Raw genomic sequence first — 17,460 nt, 5'->3', positions numbered from 1 at the left:
ACAAGTGGAAACATTCTCTCTGTATCCACTCTATCAAAAAAAATTCATAATTTTAAGGACCTCTATTAGGTCACCCCTCAGCCTATTTTCAAGAGAAAAGAGACCCAGCCTGTTCATCCTTTCCTGATCTGTATACCCTCGCATTTCTGGTATCATCCTTCCAAATCTTCTCTGCACTCTCTCCAGGGCCTCGACATCCTATTTATAATATAGTGACCAGAATGTACGCAGTTTTCTAAGGGCTGAATTTTGCCGATGCTCAGAGTGCGGATTTAGAGGCGAGTCCGCTGTCAAAACCACAAAGACTGACAGCGGGTCGTTATCCCTCCTTGTGAGTTTCCTAAGTGTCGGGTCTGTCATCCCTGACCTAGCACAAAGGAAGTTGGCTGTGGTTGTTGGAGGTCATTCATCTCAATCACATGACATCACTGCAGGAGTTCCTCAGGGCAGTGTCCTAGGTCCAACCATCTTCAGCTGCTTCATCAATGACCTTCCCTCCATCATAAGGTCAGAAGTGGGGATGTTCGCTGATGATTGCACACTGTTCAGCACCATTCGAGACTCGTCAGATACTGACGCAGTCCGTGTCCATATGCAGCAAGACCTGGACAACATTCAGACTTGGGCTGACAAGTGGCAAGTAACATTCGCACCACACAAGTGCCAGGCAATGACCATCTCCAACAAGCGAGACTCTAACCATCTCCCCTTGACAGTCAATGGCATTACCATCACTGAATCCCCCACTATCAACATCCTGGGGGTTACCATTAATCAGAAACTGAACTGGACCAGCCATATAAATACTGTGGCTACAAGAGCAGGCCAGAGGCTGGGAATTCTGCGGCGAGTGTCTCACCTCCTGACTCCCCAAAGCCTTTCCACCATCTACAAGGCACAAGTCAGGAGTGTGATGGAATACTCTCCACTTGCCTGGATGAGTGCAGCTCCAACAACACTCAAGAAGCTCGACACCATTCAGGATAAAGCATCCCGCTTGATTGGCACTCCATCCACATTCAACATTCACTCCCTCCACCACCGGCACACTGTGGCTGCAGTGTGTACCATCTACAAGATGCACTGCAGCAACTCGCCAAAGCTCCTTCAACAGCACCTTCCAAACCCGTGACCTCTACCACTTAGAAGGACAAGGGCAGCAGACGCATGGGAACATCACCACCTACAAGCCACACACCACCCTGACTTGGACCTGTATCGCCGTTCCTTCACTGTCGCTGGGCCAAAATCCTGGAACTCCCTTCCTAACAGCATTGTGGGTGTACCTACACCATATGGACTGCAGCGGTTCAAGAAGGCGGCTCACCACCGTCTTCTCAAGGGCAATTAGGGATGGGCACTAAATGCAGGCCTAGCCAGCCAGCGACGCCCACATCCCATCAATGAATGAATAAAAAAGACCCGACACCAAGCGGCAGGTCAGCCAATTTAGATACTTTAAAGCTTGTTAAAAGGTAGTTGGGCACCATTTTCCCATGTACTTACCATTTTCCCAGGTTTTTAACAAGGTTCCCGGAGAGTGACTATCACGTCAGGTAAGTATGTCGGGTTCTCAATGACTGTGGATTGCTGTGAATAGGTGAAAGCTGCAGAAGTGGTCTAAAACCTACCATTTCACAGCTGTTCACTTCCCAATCTTAGAATCTGGAGCATTAATGATTTGGAACCCACTTTTGAGCTTTATGCAAACACGATTTCATAAAACCACGCTGACTCTGCCTAATCATATAATCATTTTCTAAGTGCCCTGTTCCACTTCCTTAATAATGGATTCCAGCATTTTCCCCAGGAATGATGTCAGGCTAACTGGCCTGTAGATCCCTGTTTTCTCTCTCCCTCCTTTCTTGAATAGCAGGGTTACATTTGCTACCTTCCATTCCACGAGGACCTTTCCAGAATCTAGTGAATTTTGGAAGATCACGACCAATGCATCCACTATCTCTGCAGCCACCTCTTTTAGAACCCTAGGATGTAGACCGTCAGGTCCAGGGGATTTGTCGGCTTTTAGTCCCGTTAGTTTCTCAAGTACTTTTTCTCGACTGATATGAATTACTTTAGGTTCCTCACTCTCATTAGTCCCTTGGTTCCCCACTATTACTGGAATCTCAACCTTCTCCAGTGTAGCTCACGTGGCTCCAGCTCGCACAGCCTAAGCCCGGGCTGTCCGCAGTGCGGCCGCAACATGCCCGTAGACTTGTACGAGTGGTCGGGACCTCTCGCCCTGACCGAGGTGGACGAGAAGCCTGCGCAGCCCCTCCGTGTCAAGTATGACAACATGGACAGAGATGTGCTGGGTAAAGTGCTGACCCCAGCCCAGGTACTGACTGCAGCTGAGAGCTGAACACACAGGAACCACTCCAGTGCCTGGAGCCAGCAACAAGAGGCAACAAAAGCAAGGAAGGCACAGAGTACAAAAGCAGAGAAGTTATGATGAACCTTCATAAAACACTGGTTCGGCCTCAACTAGGGTATTATGTCCAATTCTGGGCACCGCACTTTAGGAAGGATGTGAAGGCCTTAGAGATGGTGCAGAAAAGATTTACAAGAATGGTTCCAGGGATGAGGGACTTTCAGTTACATGGATAGACTGGAGAAGCTGGGGTTGTTCTCATAAGAGCAGAGAATGTTGAGAGGAGATTTGATGGAGGTGTTCAAAATCATGAGAGTTCTGGACAGAGTAGATAGAGAGAAACTATTCCCATTGGCGGAAGTGTCGAGAACCAGAGGACACAGATTTAAGGGAATTGGCAGAAGAACCAAAGGCGACATGAGGGAAAACTTTTTTACGCAGTGAGTGGTTAGGATCTGGAATGCACTGCCTGAAAGGGTGGTGGAGGCAGATTCAATCACGGCTTTCAAAAGGGAATTGGATAAGTATCTGAAGGAAAAACATTTGCAGGGCGACGGGGAAAGGGCAGGGGAATGGGACTAGCTGAGGTGCTCTTGCAGAGAGCCAGCACGGGCTCAATGGGCCGAATGGCCTCCTTCTGTGCTGTAACCATCCTCTGATTCTAAGCTTATATTGTGGTTAATAACAGACACACCCTGTTCTTTCCCTGATCTGATTACAGATTCCAACCAGTCGATTCAGTGATAACAACAGAAAATGCTGGAAAAACTCAGCAGGCCAGGCAACATCCATGGAGAGAAAATAGAATGGAATGTCTTATCAGTGATGCAATGGTGACATGTCTGCAGTGAAACACCTGTTTGAGTTTCTAACTCAGACTAAACTTCTCTTTCCCATAATACACACTGGCCCAGAAATTCGGCTCTCCACGGGTGAGTACGCATGGGGTACTCACCCGTAGGCTGAATGGAAGTGCCGGTTTTCTGCATGCACTGCGCATGCGCGGGAAACCGGCACTTCCAATCCTCTGAATGAAGAGGTTCAGAGGTCGAACGCGCGCGCAGGAGAGGCTGCGCATCGAACTTACGTTTTTTTTGCAGGTTTTCCCGGGATCGTAAGCCTGCAGGATTTTGAAATGTAAAAAGCAGGCGTAAGGCCTGCTTTTTACAAGGTAAGTGGTGAATTAATTAAAATTAAAACATTTTTTCCACAGGTTTATTATTTTTAAATACTTTAAAGCAAGGTAAGTTTATTTTTAGCCCCATTAGAATATAAAATAATTATTTTCAAAAATTTAAATTATTGTTTAAAATAGTTATTTCATGTAATTTATAGTTTATTTAAAAAATGTGATTTAAAAAAAATGTATTTGAATGTTTAGTGCTATTTTGGGGCCGTAGTATTTATAAGTTTAGACAGGTCTTCCTGTCAATCTTATGAATGGGCTTTTCCCTCCTCCGGTTGGCTGCCCATGGCCCATGTAATCCCAGGGGACGCATCGCACTAACTGCGCCCCTGGGATACGCAAGCACTGCACGCCGGCAGCTGGGCCAGGCCCCGGAGTGGAATTCCACGGGGCCCTACAGCTCAACGGCCGACGCGCAAGTTAAGTGCAGGTCGGGAAGGCCCCGACCCGAATTTCTGGGCCATTATATCAGACATTTGATGTCAATGTATTTCAGCCATGTTATGTTAATATCTCTAAAATCTACAGGGATATAAGATATAAAAATCTGTAAAAGTTGGAGGACAAGTTTATAAAGTGGTTTAAAAATGTTACCCGAGGTTTTTTATAAATGGGGCGTAGAAAACAAAATCATCGGTTCGGCTGCAGTTAGAATAAGTTTTGGGAATCTTACACTGGGAAGGATGTCGGGGCCACAGAGAGGCTGCAGAATAAATTCACTGAGGTTATACCACGGATGAGAGGCTTTAGTTATCAAAGAATCATAGAATGATACAGCACAAAAGGCGGCCATTCGGCCCATCATGCTTGTACCAGCTCTTTGGGAGAGCTATCCAATTAGTCCCACTCCCTTGCTCTTTCCCCATATCCCGGTAAATGTTTTCCCTTCAAATATTTATCCAATTCCCTTTTGAAAGTTACTCTTGAATCTGCTTCCTCCACCCTTTCAGGCAGTGCATTCCAGATCATAATAACTCACTGGGTAAAGAAATGTTTCCTCATGATGGCCTGTCTGCAGTGAAGTGCCTGTTTGAGTTTCTAACTGAGGTGAACTTCTCTTTCCCAGGAGGAGAGACGAGAGAAACTGGGGCACTTCTCATTAGAACAAAGCAGGGTGAGAGGAGATGTGAGCGAGGTGTTTAAACTTGATCAACGACACCAACCAAAATATCAGAGACACTCCCTATCCTTCAGGACCTGTGTCCAGGGGAGAAGCTGATGGGTTTATCAGATCATCTTTGGGTTAAATGTTGTGCTCGTGGAGCTGAGCCCCTAGTGTCAGCATCAAACACTCTCCAGTCAGGTACAGCACGGGTTAGATACAGAGTAAACCCATCAGCCGCTCCCCGACACAGATACCGAGGGACAGGGAGTGTCCGGGACAATAACATTTCTCACTCAATAAGGTATAAATTGATCCTGTACCTCTCCCCATTAATCCTGGGCTCCACACGGGGCGAATCCTGCTCCTGTTTCCCTTCCTGTAACAGCACTGAGCTAAACCCAGCCCATAATGAGCAGGGCCCAGGGAGGCTGGTTGCTAGGTGCTGCAGTGATGTCATAAAGCAGGGCCATTCAGCCCAGCTGGTTGTCTCCTTGTCCCTTTAAAGGTGGAGAGCCGGGACACCCTGTCTCCAAACACATCCCACCTGTTCATACTGAGAATCCCCGGGGAAGGCCCAAGGCCCAGAGTGTGGAACACAACCAAGGGGGAAAGAGGAGGAGAGAAGGGGAGGTAAATCAAGGAGTCGGGACTGAGGGACGCCAAGCTTCAGTTTTAGAGCCTGTAGACTTCAGGAGGGGAAGAGTGAGTTCAGTAGTTTTAGGATCCCGGGAGAGAACAAGGAGCAGATGGGGAGACTGGTGTGGATTCCAGCACAGTGAGGATGTAGGGGGAGGGAGATTGTGTCGGGCCGTGTATTAGGGGTGTAGGAGGGACAAGAGAGGAAAGGTCAGAGGAGCAATTACTGCAGCAGTGCCCATAAATAGTGAGAGAGAAGGTGGGGGTTCGAGTGGACCAGGGACAGTCTGTTAAACTCTATGTTTGCTGTGACCAGTTTTCCTTCTGTTAAAAATGGCCTCCTGTAGCCCAGTGACACAAACAGCCCATTAAACTCCACCAATGGCCTTTGGTCTGGTGAGGTCTCCCTTTGTGAAACATCGGCTGTTGTTAAAGCTTTTCATTCTGACACGCTCACACTGAGAAATGAGCTGCAGAACTGCCGACACCGTCAGCTTTAAGGAGACGTTTCCCTTTGGAGATCGGATTGTCCATTGAGTTTGATTAAACTGATGTTAAAGTAATAAGGCTGCTTTGCCCCGTGACAATAACAGATTATCAGAATATTTCCCATAGGTTAAAATCCAATATTACAGGGGCTCACTGCCCTGGAGGGTTGAAGTGGACCCTGTGATATAATAGAATTTTCTGTCTTGTCAGACTTGGACATCTTGTAGATCCATCTTTTAAAAAGTTGTGGGATCTCAGTTCTCAGATGGATTCCACTCAGTTTGTAACAAGTCCTCAATCAGCTTGTCTTATTGTCGAGATATCAAGGACTTGACACACTGCGTGTGTGAGAAACAAAGCTCATTTAATTGACATTGATACAGATTAAACTCCAGCCCAGTTATAGCGGTTACTAACATCAGCTGAAACAAACCCCAACTCTCAGAATGAACAAGGTTCACTCCTGGATGTGATTAACAGCAGCAATAACAAAATCCAACCCCTGCAGTCACTTGTGAACTCGCTGGTGTCTCTGCAGGTTGGATGAATCAATGAATCCCTTCCCACACTCGGAGCAGGTGAACGGCCTCTCCCTAGTGTGAACTCGCTGGTGTGTCAGCAGGTTGGATGAATCAATGAATCCCTTCCCACACACAGAGCAGGTGAACGGCCTCGCCCCAGTGTGAATTCACTGGTGTGTCAGCAGGTTGGATGAATCAATGAATCCCTTCCCACACACGGAGCAGGTGAACGGCCTTTCCCCAGTGTGAACTCGCTGGTGTCTCAGCAGGTTGGATGAACGAGTGAATCCCTTCCCACAATCCCCAGATTTCCACGGTTTCTCCGTGGTGCGGGTGTCCTTATGTCCCTCCAGGTTGGACGATCAGTTGAAGCCTCGTCCACACACAGAACACATGAACGGTTTCTCCCCGCTGTGACTGGTGCGATGTTTTTTCAGGCTGTGTAACTGGTTAAAGCTCTTTCCACAGTCAGTGCTCTGGAACACTGTCACTCGGGTGTGGGTGTCTTGGTGCTTTTCCAGTCACATTGATGTTTGAAATCTTTTCCCACAGACAGAACTGACAAACATTCCTCCTTCCACATTCAAAGGCTGATGATATTCAGGTCCTGATGAATGGAGTGACTGTCAGATCTTGACGTGATGTTTGGTTTGAGTTTCCAGTCTGCAAATCCTCCCCTTCTAATACCCTGTAAAAGGAGTTTACAAAAGTCATCACTGTAAGTACAGGATAGAAATTCAGAACAGACAATTCCAGTTTCTATGGAACATTCTTTCCTCTCTTGTTCCCTGAAAGCTGTAAATCCCCGTCCCACACACTCTCCCTCCTCCCTGTGCTGAAATCCAAACCCATTGCACCATCTCCATCATTTTTCCTTTCGGTCGACTTTTCTCCCTCTCCTGAAGGTGCTGACTCTGGCTGGGTTCAGTCCTACACTCACTGGTTCCCCTCCCTCTCCTTCCCTGAAGGTGCTGACTCTGGCTGGGTTCAGTTCTACACTCACTGGTTCCCTCCCTCTCCTTCCCTGAAGGTGCTGATTCTGGCTGGGTTCAGTTCTACACTCACTGGTTCCCCTCCCTCTCCTTCCCTGAAGGTGCTGACTCTGGCTGGGTTCAGTTCTACACTCACTGGTTCTCTCCCTCTCCTCCCCTGAAGGTGCTGACTCTGGCTGGGTTCAGTTCTACACTCACTGGTTCCCCTCCCTCTCCTTCCCTGAAGGTGCTGATTCTGGCTGGGTTCAGTTCTACACTCACTGGTTCCCCTCCCTCTCCTCCCCTGAAGGTGCTGACTCTGGCTGGGTTCAGTTCTACACTCACTGGTTCCCCTCCCTCTCCTTCCCTGAAGGTGCTGATTCTGGCTGGGTTCAGTTCTACACTCACTGGTTCCCCACCCTGTCCTCCCCTGAAGGTGCTGACTCTGGCTGGGTTCAGTTCTACATTCACTGGTTCCCCTCCCTCTCCTCCCCTGAAGGTGCTGACTCTGGCTGGGTTCAGTTCTACATTCACTGGTTCCATTTCCTCTCCTCCCCTGACGGTGCTGACTCTGGCTGGGTTCAGTTCTACACTCAATGGTTCCCCTCCCTCTCCTCCCCTGATGGTGCTGACTCTGGCTGGGTTCAGTTCTACACTCACTGGTTCTCCTTCCCAGAAGGTGCTTACTCTGGCTCTAACCTTCTTTCCAATACTCTGTCCTTCCTTATAAGCTTTTCTTCTGTTATATCTCACTATTTTGGTGAGGGGCACGCCTTGACGTGTCACAATTTCTCTTCCATTTACAGACGCTCCCTGACCAATCTCCCTTTCCCCTTCATTTACAGACACTCCCTGACCAGTCTCCATTTCTCCTCCATTTGCAGACGCTCCCTGACCAGTCACCATTTCTCCTTCATTTACAGACGCTCCCTGACCAATCACCATTTCTCCTCCATTTAGTGACGCTCCCTGACCAGTCACCATTTCTCCTTCATTTACAGACGCTCCCTGACTTTCTCCATTTCTCCTCCATTTACAGACGCTCCCTGACCAGTCACCATTTCTCCTCCATTTACAGACGCTCCCTGACCAGTCACCATTTCTCCTCCATTTACAGATGCTCCCTGACCCCTCGCCATTTCTCCTTTATTTAGACACTCCCTGACCAGTCACCATTTCTCCTCCATTTAACGACGCTCCCTGACCAGTCACCATTTCTCCTTCATTTACAGACGCCCCCTGACTTTCTCCATTTCTCCTCCATTTACAGATGCTCCCTGACCAGTCACCATTTCTCCTCCATTTACAGACGCTCCCTGACCAGTCACCATTTCTCCTCCATTTACAGACGCTCCCTGCCCCGTCTCCATTTCTCCTTTATTTACAGACGCTCCCTGACCAGTCACCATTTCCCCTCCATTTACAGACGCTCCCTGACCCATCTCCATTTCTCCTTTATTTACGGACGCTCCCTGACCAGTCCCCATTTCTCATAGAGTCATACAGCACAGAAAGAGGCCATCGTGTCTGCGCCAGCCATCAAGCCCTGTCCATTCTAATCCCATTTTCCAGCACTTGGTCCGTAGCCTTGTATGTTATGGCATTTCAAGTGCTCATCTAAATGCTTCTTGAATGTTGTGAGGGTTCATAGAAACATAGAAGATAGGAGCAGGTGTAGGCCATTCGGCCCCTCGAGCCTGCTCCGCCATTCAATGCGATCATGGCTGATCATCCAAATTCAATACCCGGTCCCTCCTTTCTCCCCATACCCCTTGATGGCTTTAGCCTTAAGAAATATATCCAACTCCTTCTTGAATATATTTAATGTATTGGCCTCTACTGCCTTCTGTGGTAGAGAATTCCACAGGTTCACCACTCTCTGGGTGAAGAAATTCCTCCTCATTTCTGTCCTAAGTGGCCTACCCCTTATCCTTACACTGTGACCCCTGGTTCTGGACTCCCCGACCATCGGGAACATCCTTCCTGCATCTAGTCTGTCCAGTCCTGTCAGAATTTTATAAGTTTCAATGAGATCCCCTCTCATTCTTCTAAACTCCAGCGAGTACAAGCCCAATCGACCCAATCTCTCCTCATATGTCATTCCTGCCATCCCAGGTATCAGCCTGGTGAATCTTCGCTGAACTCCTTCCATGGCAAGAACATCCTTCCTCAGATAAGGCGACCAAAACTGCACACAATACTCAAGATGTGGTCTCACCAAGGCCCTGTATAACTGCAGCAAGACATCCTTGTTCCTGTACTCAAACCCTCTCGCTACGAAGGCCAACATGCCATTTGCATTCTTAACCGCCTGCTGCACCTGCATGCTTACCTTCAGCGACTGGTGCACAAGGACACCCAGGTCTCGTTGCACTTCCCCTTCTCCCAATCTATTGCCATTTAGATAATAATCTGCCTTCCTGTTTTTGCCACCAAAGTGGATAACCTCACAGTTATCCATGTTATATTGCATCTGCCATGTTTTTGCCCAATCACCCAACCTGTCCAAATCATCCTGGAGTTTCTCGGCATCCTCCTCACAGCACACACGCCCACCCAGCTTTGTGTCGTCTGCAAATTTGGAGATATTACATCTAGTTCCCTTGTCTAGATCATTAATATATATTGTGACTAGCTGGGGCCCAAGGACCGATCCCTACGCTACCCCACTAGTCACTGCCTGCCACTCGGAAAATGACCCGCTTATTCCAACTCTTTGCTTTCTGTCTGTCAACCAGTTCTCTATCCAAGTCAATACCTTGCCCCCAATCCCATGTGCCTTAACTTTACACGCTAATCTCTTATGCGGGACCTTATCGAAGGCCTTCTGAAAGTCCAAATACACCACATCCACTGGTTCTCCCTTATCTATTTTACCAGTTACATCCTGAAAAAATTCCAGTAGATTAGTCAAGTACGATTTACCTTTTGTAAATCCATGTTGACTTTGTCCGATCCTGTCACTGTTTTCCAAGTGCTCTGCTATTACATCTTTTATAATGGACTCTAGCATTTTCCCCACTACCCATGTCAGGCTTACCGATCTGTAATTCCCCGTTTTCTCTCTACCACCTTTTTTGAATAGTGGGGGAACATTAGCTACCCTCCAATCCATGGGTACTGTTCCAGATTCCATCGAATGCTGGAAGATGATCAGCAAAGCATCAACTATTTCTAGGGCCACTTCCTTAAGTACCCTAGGATGTAGATTATCAGGCCCTGGGGATTTATCGGCCTTCAATCCCATCAATTTCCCCAACACCATTTCCCTACAAATACTGATTTCTTTCAGTTCCTCCCTTTCATCAGACCCTATGTTCCCCGACATCTCTTGGAGGTTATTTGTGTCCTCCTTTGTGAAGACAGAACCAAAATATGTATTTAATTGGTCTGCCATTTCTTTGTTCCCCATTACAAATTCCCCTGATTCTGATTGCAAGGGACCTACGCTTGACTTCACCAATCTTTTTGCCTCTACCACCCTTTCAGGCAGTGAGTTCCAGATTCCAACCACCCTCTGGGTGAAAAAGTTTTTCCTCAAATCCCCTCTAAATCTCCTGCCCCTTATCTTGAATCTATGCCCCCTGGTTATTGACCCCTCTACTAAAGGGAAAAGTTCATTTCTATCTACTCTATCTATGCCCCTCATAATTTTGTACACCTCAATCAGGTCCCCCCTCAGCCTTCTCTGCTCTAAGGAAAACAACCCCAGCCTGTCCAGTCTCTCTTCATAGCTGAAACGCTGCAGCCCAGGTAACATCCTGGTGAATCTCCTCTGCACCCTCGCCAATGTAATCACATCCTTCCTACAGTGTGGTGACCAGAACTGCACACAGTATTCCAGCTGTGGCCTAACTAGCGTGTAGTACAGCTCCATCATAACCTCCCTGCTCTTATATTCTATACCTTGGCTAATGAAGGCAAGTATCCCATATGCCTTTTTAACCGCCTTATCTACCTGTCCTGCTGACTTCAGGGATCTATGTACATGCACACCAAGGTCCCTCTGATCCTCTGTCCTTCCTAGGGTCCTACCATTCATTGTGTACTACCTTGCCTTGTTAGTCCTCCCAAAATGCATCACCTCACAATTTTCAGGGTTAAATTCCATTTGTCACTGTTCTGCCCATCTAACCAACCGATCTATATCGTCCTGTAGCCTGAGGCTTCCCTCCTCGCTATTTACCACGCCACCAATTTTTGTGTCATCTGCGAACTTACTGATCATACCTCCTACATTCATATCTAAATCATTAATGTACAGTACAAACAGCAAAGGACCCAGCACCGATCCCTGCGGTACACCACTGGACACAGGCTTCCAGTCACAAAAACAACCTTCGACCATCACCCTCTGCCTCCTGCCACTAAGCCAATTTTGGATCCAATGTGCCAAATTGCCCTGGATCCCATGGGCTCTTACCTTCTTGACCAGTCTCCCATGCTGGACTTTGTCAAAAGCCTTGCTGAAGTCCATGTAGACTACATCAACTGCACTACCCGCATCCACACACCTAGTCACCCCCTCAAAAAATTCAATCAAATTGGTTAGACATGATCTCCCCCTGACAAAGCCATGCTGACTATCCTTGATTAATCCTTGCCTCTCCAAGTGGAGACTAATTCTGTCCCTCAGAATTTTTTACAATAATTTCCCTACCACTGATGTTAGGCTTACTGGCCTGTAATTCCCTGGTTAGCCCTACTACCCTTCTTGAATAATGGTACTACGTTAGCTATCCTCCAGTCCTCTGGCACATCCCCTGTGGCCAGAGAGGTTCTGAAAATTTGTGTCAGAGCCCCTGCAATCTCCTCCCTTGCCTCACACAGCAGCCTGGGATACATCTCATCTGGGCCTGGGGATTTATCCACTTTTAAGCCTGCTAAAACCGCTAGTACCTCCTCCCTCTCAATACTAATTTGTTCAAGTATATCACAATCGCCTGCCTGATTTCTATGCCTACCTCGTCCTTCTCCATAGTGAACACAGATGCAAAATATCCATTTAAAACCTCACCCACATCTTCCGGCTCTACACACAGATTTCCACTTTTGTCCCTAATGGGCCCTACTCTTTCCCTGGTTATCCTCTTGCCCTTAATATATTTATAAAACACCTTGGGATTTTCCTTTATTTTGCCCACCAGTGTTTTCTCATGCCCCCTCTTCGCTCTCCTAATTTCTTTTTTAAGTACCCCCCTGCACTTTCTATACTCCTGTAGGGCTTCCACTGGTTTTAGTCCTTTGTATCTGCCAGAAGCCTCCCTTTTTTTCCTAATCCATTCTTGTATATCCCTTGCCATCCAGTGTTCCCTGGGCTTGTTGGTCCCACCCTTGACCTTTACGGGAACATGTTGGCATTGTACCCTCTCTATTTCCTTTCTGAAAGACTCCCGCTGCTCTGATGAGGATTTTCCTACAAGTGGGGAAAATCCTACAGTCCATTATAAAAGATGTAATAGCAGAGCACTTGGAAAACAGTGACAGGATCGGACAAAGTCAACATGGATTTACAAAAGGGAAATCGTGCTTGACTAATCTACTGGAATTTTTTGAGGATGTAACTGGTAGAATAGATAAGGAAGAACCAGTGGATGTGGTGTATTTGGACTTTCAGAAGGCTTTCGATAAGGTTCCGCATAAGAGATTAGCGTGTAAAGTTATGGCACATGGGATTGCGGGCAAGGTACTGACTTGTATAAAGAACTGGTTGGCAGACAGGAAGCAAAGAGTTGGAATAAACGGTTCTTTTTCCGAGTGGCAGGCAGTAACTAGTGGGGTACCGCAGGGATCGGTCCTGGGACCCCAGCTATTCACAATATATATAAATGATCTAGACGAGGGAACTAGATGTAATATCTCCAAGTTTGCAGATGACACAAAGCTGGGTGGGCATGTGTGCTGTGAGCAGGGTGCCAAGAAACTCCAGGATGATTTGGACAGGTTGGGTGATTGGGCAGATGTATGGCAGATGCAATATAACGTGGATAAATGCGAGGTTATCCACTTTGGTGGCAAAAACAGGAAGGCAGATTATTATCTGAATGGCAATAGATTGGGAGAAGGGGAAGTGCAATGAGACCTGGGTGCCCTTGTGCACCAGTCGCTGAAGGTAAGCATGCAGGTGCAGCAGGCGGTTAAGAAGGCAAATGGCATGTTGGCATTCGTAGCGAGTGGGTTTGAGTACAGTAACAAGGATGTCTTGCTGCAGTTGTACAGGGCCTTGGTGAGACCACATCTTGAGTATTGTGTGCAGTTTTGGTCGCCTTATCTGAGGAAGGGTGTTCTTGCCATGGAGGGAGTGCAGCGAAGATTCACCAGACTGATACCCTGGGATGGTAGGAATGACATATGAGGAGAGGTTGGGTCGATTGGGCTTATACTCGCTGGAGTTTAGAAGAATGAGAGAGGATCTCATTGAAACTTATAAAGTTCTAACAGGACTAGACAGACTAGATGCAGGAAGGATGTTCCCGATGGCCGGGGAGTCCAGAACCAGGGGTCACAGTCTAAGGCTAAGTGGTAAGCCATTTAGGACAGAGATGAGGAGGAATTTCTTCACCCCGAGAGTTGTGACCCTGTGGAATTCTTTACCACAGAAGGCAGTTGAGGCCAATTCATTAAATATATTCAAGAAGGAGTTGGATATATTTCTTAAGGCTAAAGGGATCAAGGGATATGGGGAGAAGACAGGGACAGGGTACTGAATTTGGATGATCAGCCATGATCTCATTGAATGGCGGAGCAGGCTCGAGGGACCGAATGGCCAACACCTGCTCCTATCTTCTATGTTTCTATGTTTCTAAGTAGCTGATCCCAGTCCACTTTGGCCAGATCCTGCCTTATCATATTAAAATCGGCCTTCCCCCAATTTAGAACCTTTATTTCCGGTCCATCTTCCTTTTCCATGACTACCTTAAATCTCACCGAATTATGGTCACTACCACCAAAATGCTCTCCTACGGACACTTCTACCACTTGCCCGGCTACATTCCCGAGAATTAGGTCCAGTACCGCCCCCTCTCTTGTAGGACTTTCTACATGCTGGCTCAAAAAGCTCTCCTGGATACACTTTAAGAATTCCGCACCCTCTAAGCCTTTCACACTCTGACTATCCCAGTTAATATAGGGGAAGTTGAAATCCCCCACTATTATTACGCTATTATTTCTACACTTCTCTGAGATTTGCCTACATATCTGTTTCTCTATCTCCCCCTGACTGTTTGGGGGCCTATAGTACACTCCCAGCAAAGTGCTTGCTCCCTTTTTGTTTTTAAGTACTACCCATATGGCCTCATTAGAAGAATCTGCTAAGATATCATCCCTCCTTACTGCAGTAATTGACTCCTTGATTAATATTGCGACATCCTCTCCTCTTTTACATCCCCCTCTGTCTCGCCTGAAGATTCTATACCCCGGAATATTGAGCTGCCAGTCCTCCATTTACAGACACTCCCTGACCAGTCACCATTTCTCCTCCATTTACAGACGCTCTGTGACCAGTCCTCATTTGTCCTCCATTTACAGACACTCCCTGACCAGTCACCATTTCTCCTCCATTTACAGATGCTCCCTGACCAGTTCCCATTTCTCCTCCATTTACAGATGCTCCCTGACCAGTCACCATTTCTCCTCCATTTACAGATGCTCCCTGGCCAGTCACCATTTCTCCTCCATTTACAGACGCTCCCTGACCAGTCACCATTTCTCCTCCATTTACAGATGCTCTCTGACCAGTCACCATTTCCCCTCCATTTACAGACGCTCCCTGACCAGTCACCATTTCTCCTCCATTTACAGACGCTCCCTGACCAGTCACCATTTCCCCTCCATTTACAGACGCTCCCTGACCAGTCACCATTTCTCCTCCATTTACAGACGCTCCCTGACCAGTCACCATTTCTCCTCCATTTACAGACGCTCCCTGACCAGTCACCATTTCTCCTCCATTTACAGACGCTCCCTAACTCGCTGGGGATTTCCCAGCACTTCCTGGTTGTCCCGGAGTTTGTGTCTTAAACTGGCGGGTAGTTGTGGGGAGGCGGATAATGTTGAGTGTTTTAATAATGGGGGCTGGGGCCGCACTCGAGGTGTGAGCAGCCCGCGTCCCCCCCGGGGTTTATTTATTTATTTATCTTTGTTTTTTTTTTACATAGTTGGATGAATTTTTAATTATAATCAAGGCCACTGATTACAGCTTCTATGCAAATCTGCACATGCTCATAGAATTTGAGCCCTGTAATATTAACACTCCTATAATGGTGTACAATAAAATCACTATTTAACATTTTTCAATCACAGTAATCATTGACCCCACCAGATTGTATTCACCCTGAGCAACGCCATGAGAGATACACTAGTTACCTGAAGATTACTCTCGATTGCATTGGGAAAATAATTTGACTTGCGAGAAGATTAAGATCCCTGTATAAACCTTCATATAAACTCAGATATATTTCACATATCCTGGACTATAGCAGTTGAAATACACGAGCATTCAGTCACCTGTTTGCCAATACAATAGTTTGTTGAATTTGCTGCCTGTCTGTGAGAAGGTCATTGGCGGCAGCTTGGTAAAAGGAGCCCAGGCCAGTTTCTGATTAGACCTTTCATTGGGTCCGATATAAATGTTGTGATCGTTTCTATAGCAACGAAGCCTGTGTGTGGACCTTGTGGGCAGACTGTGTTTCACTCAATGTAACTTCAGGTGCTGCTTCTGTCAGGAGATTTCTGTTTCTCTCTGCCCTGCTTGAGCAGTCTGAGGGAAGGGCCGATCAAGTAGAAGATTGGAATAGCAAAGATTTCACTATTTTACCATGAGCACTGGGCAGAGCCTGTCCACAGTGCGCTCCGACACTCACACTGCTTTCTTGGTGTAATAATTTAACCCGCTCCCTGAGCTCGGGGTGTGAGCGGCCCGCGTCCCCCCGGGGTTCATGAACCCGCTCCCTGACATCTCACCTGATGTGTCAGCGGCTGTTGCCAAGGTCCGCGCATGCTCAGCTCACACTGCCCGGGTGATTGACGGGAGCTCTGGACCAATAGGAAGAGCGGGGCGGGACTGGAGGACCGAGTGGGCGGCGGGTCCTCCAACCAATCGGAGTGTGTGAGGGGCGGGGCTTGACCTTTAAACTTGAACAACAGAAGGTGAGATTCTCAGCAGCTCAGCTGTGCTCGGTGCTGTGTGAACGGGCTGCTCCACACCCCGGCTGCTTACGGGGAATGCCAGTGCGGAGGGCCCAGTGCAGAAGGCCCAGGGTGGAAGACCCAGGGTGGAAGACCCAGAGGGGAAGACCCAGAGGAGAGTGTCCTAGGCTGGAGGCCCAGCACGGAGGACCCCTAGGCGGGGGGCCTAGGGCGGAGTGGCAGGTCGCCAGAAGCGGAGTCGGGAGATGCTGTGGGTGAGCATGCTGCACAGTTTCTAAAGGTGAAGAACGGTCTCCGGCCCGAATGAGTTCCAGCGGCCCGTCTGTGCTCCATCTGGTGGCAGCTGTGAGGCTTTGTTTCGGTGATGGGATCGGGTTTGTACGCCGCCATTTTGGTGGAGGAAAGGCAGACTGTTCCTATCTATAGTATGGCGCTTGAACAGCCATAAGATGGGAAAAGAGAACGGGATAAAAGGAAAATAAAAGACAAAACAAGGTATATCAGCAAGGAATAACGAATGTCTTGATGGCTGGGTCCTGTGAGTGATAACAGCAAGAAGAAGGGAATTTAAGTAGTCGTTTTCTTTTATGGGATTTGAGTAAGTGGTCGGCTTCTTTTCTGTGGAAAGGTCGAAGACTGGATAAGGATTATGACATTATATGGTTGGATGACATCAAGTGAAGACGAGGAGTTATTAGAGTGCCAATAGGACTGGCATTGAACTGGTATTACTTGTTTTTGAAGAAGTTTCGGGTTCTGGTTAAAAGTAGTTTACTTGAAGTCTTAAGTGATTTTTTGATATGGTTGTGGGATTTTCTATATGGTGGTGTTATTTAGTGTTAAAGCCTTCCTTAATCGAACGAACGAACGCTCTAGTGAACGCACGCATGCGGATACAAATATATGCACGCACGCACGCATACACAATGGAACTTACGTTTGACCGAATGAAGGGCCCTCGCTCCCCAGGATGGGGGTCACTCGGTGAGCGTGAGGCCTGCTGGACGGATGAACGAACGCACGCATGCACACAG

At 47.6% G+C, this 17,460-nt stretch overlaps 1 long non-coding RNA gene across 1 annotated transcript; it reads right to left on the bottom strand.

Annotated features, from left to right (window-relative positions):
- Positions 1 to 6,134: 6,134 nt before the first annotated feature.
- On the bottom strand, positions 6,135 to 16,290 carry LOC147119062 (uncharacterized). Its single transcript, XR_015077983.1, has 2 exons — positions 16,241 to 16,290; positions 6,135 to 6,996 (listed from the first exon to the last, which is right to left on the bottom strand). It is a non-coding gene; the product is annotated as an uncharacterized LOC147119062 (long non-coding RNA).
- Positions 16,291 to 17,460: the final 1,170 nt, after the last annotated feature.

Source organism: Somniosus microcephalus, chromosome 4, assembly GCF_052327205.1.
Source record: "Somniosus microcephalus isolate GS21.2 chromosome 4, FLI_Smic_1.0, whole genome shotgun sequence".
Lineage (NCBI taxonomy): Eukaryota > Metazoa > Chordata > Chondrichthyes > Squaliformes > Somniosidae > Somniosus > Somniosus microcephalus.
Note: the sequence above shows the minus strand (reverse complement) of the source record. Positions and strands in the feature narration are given on the sequence as shown.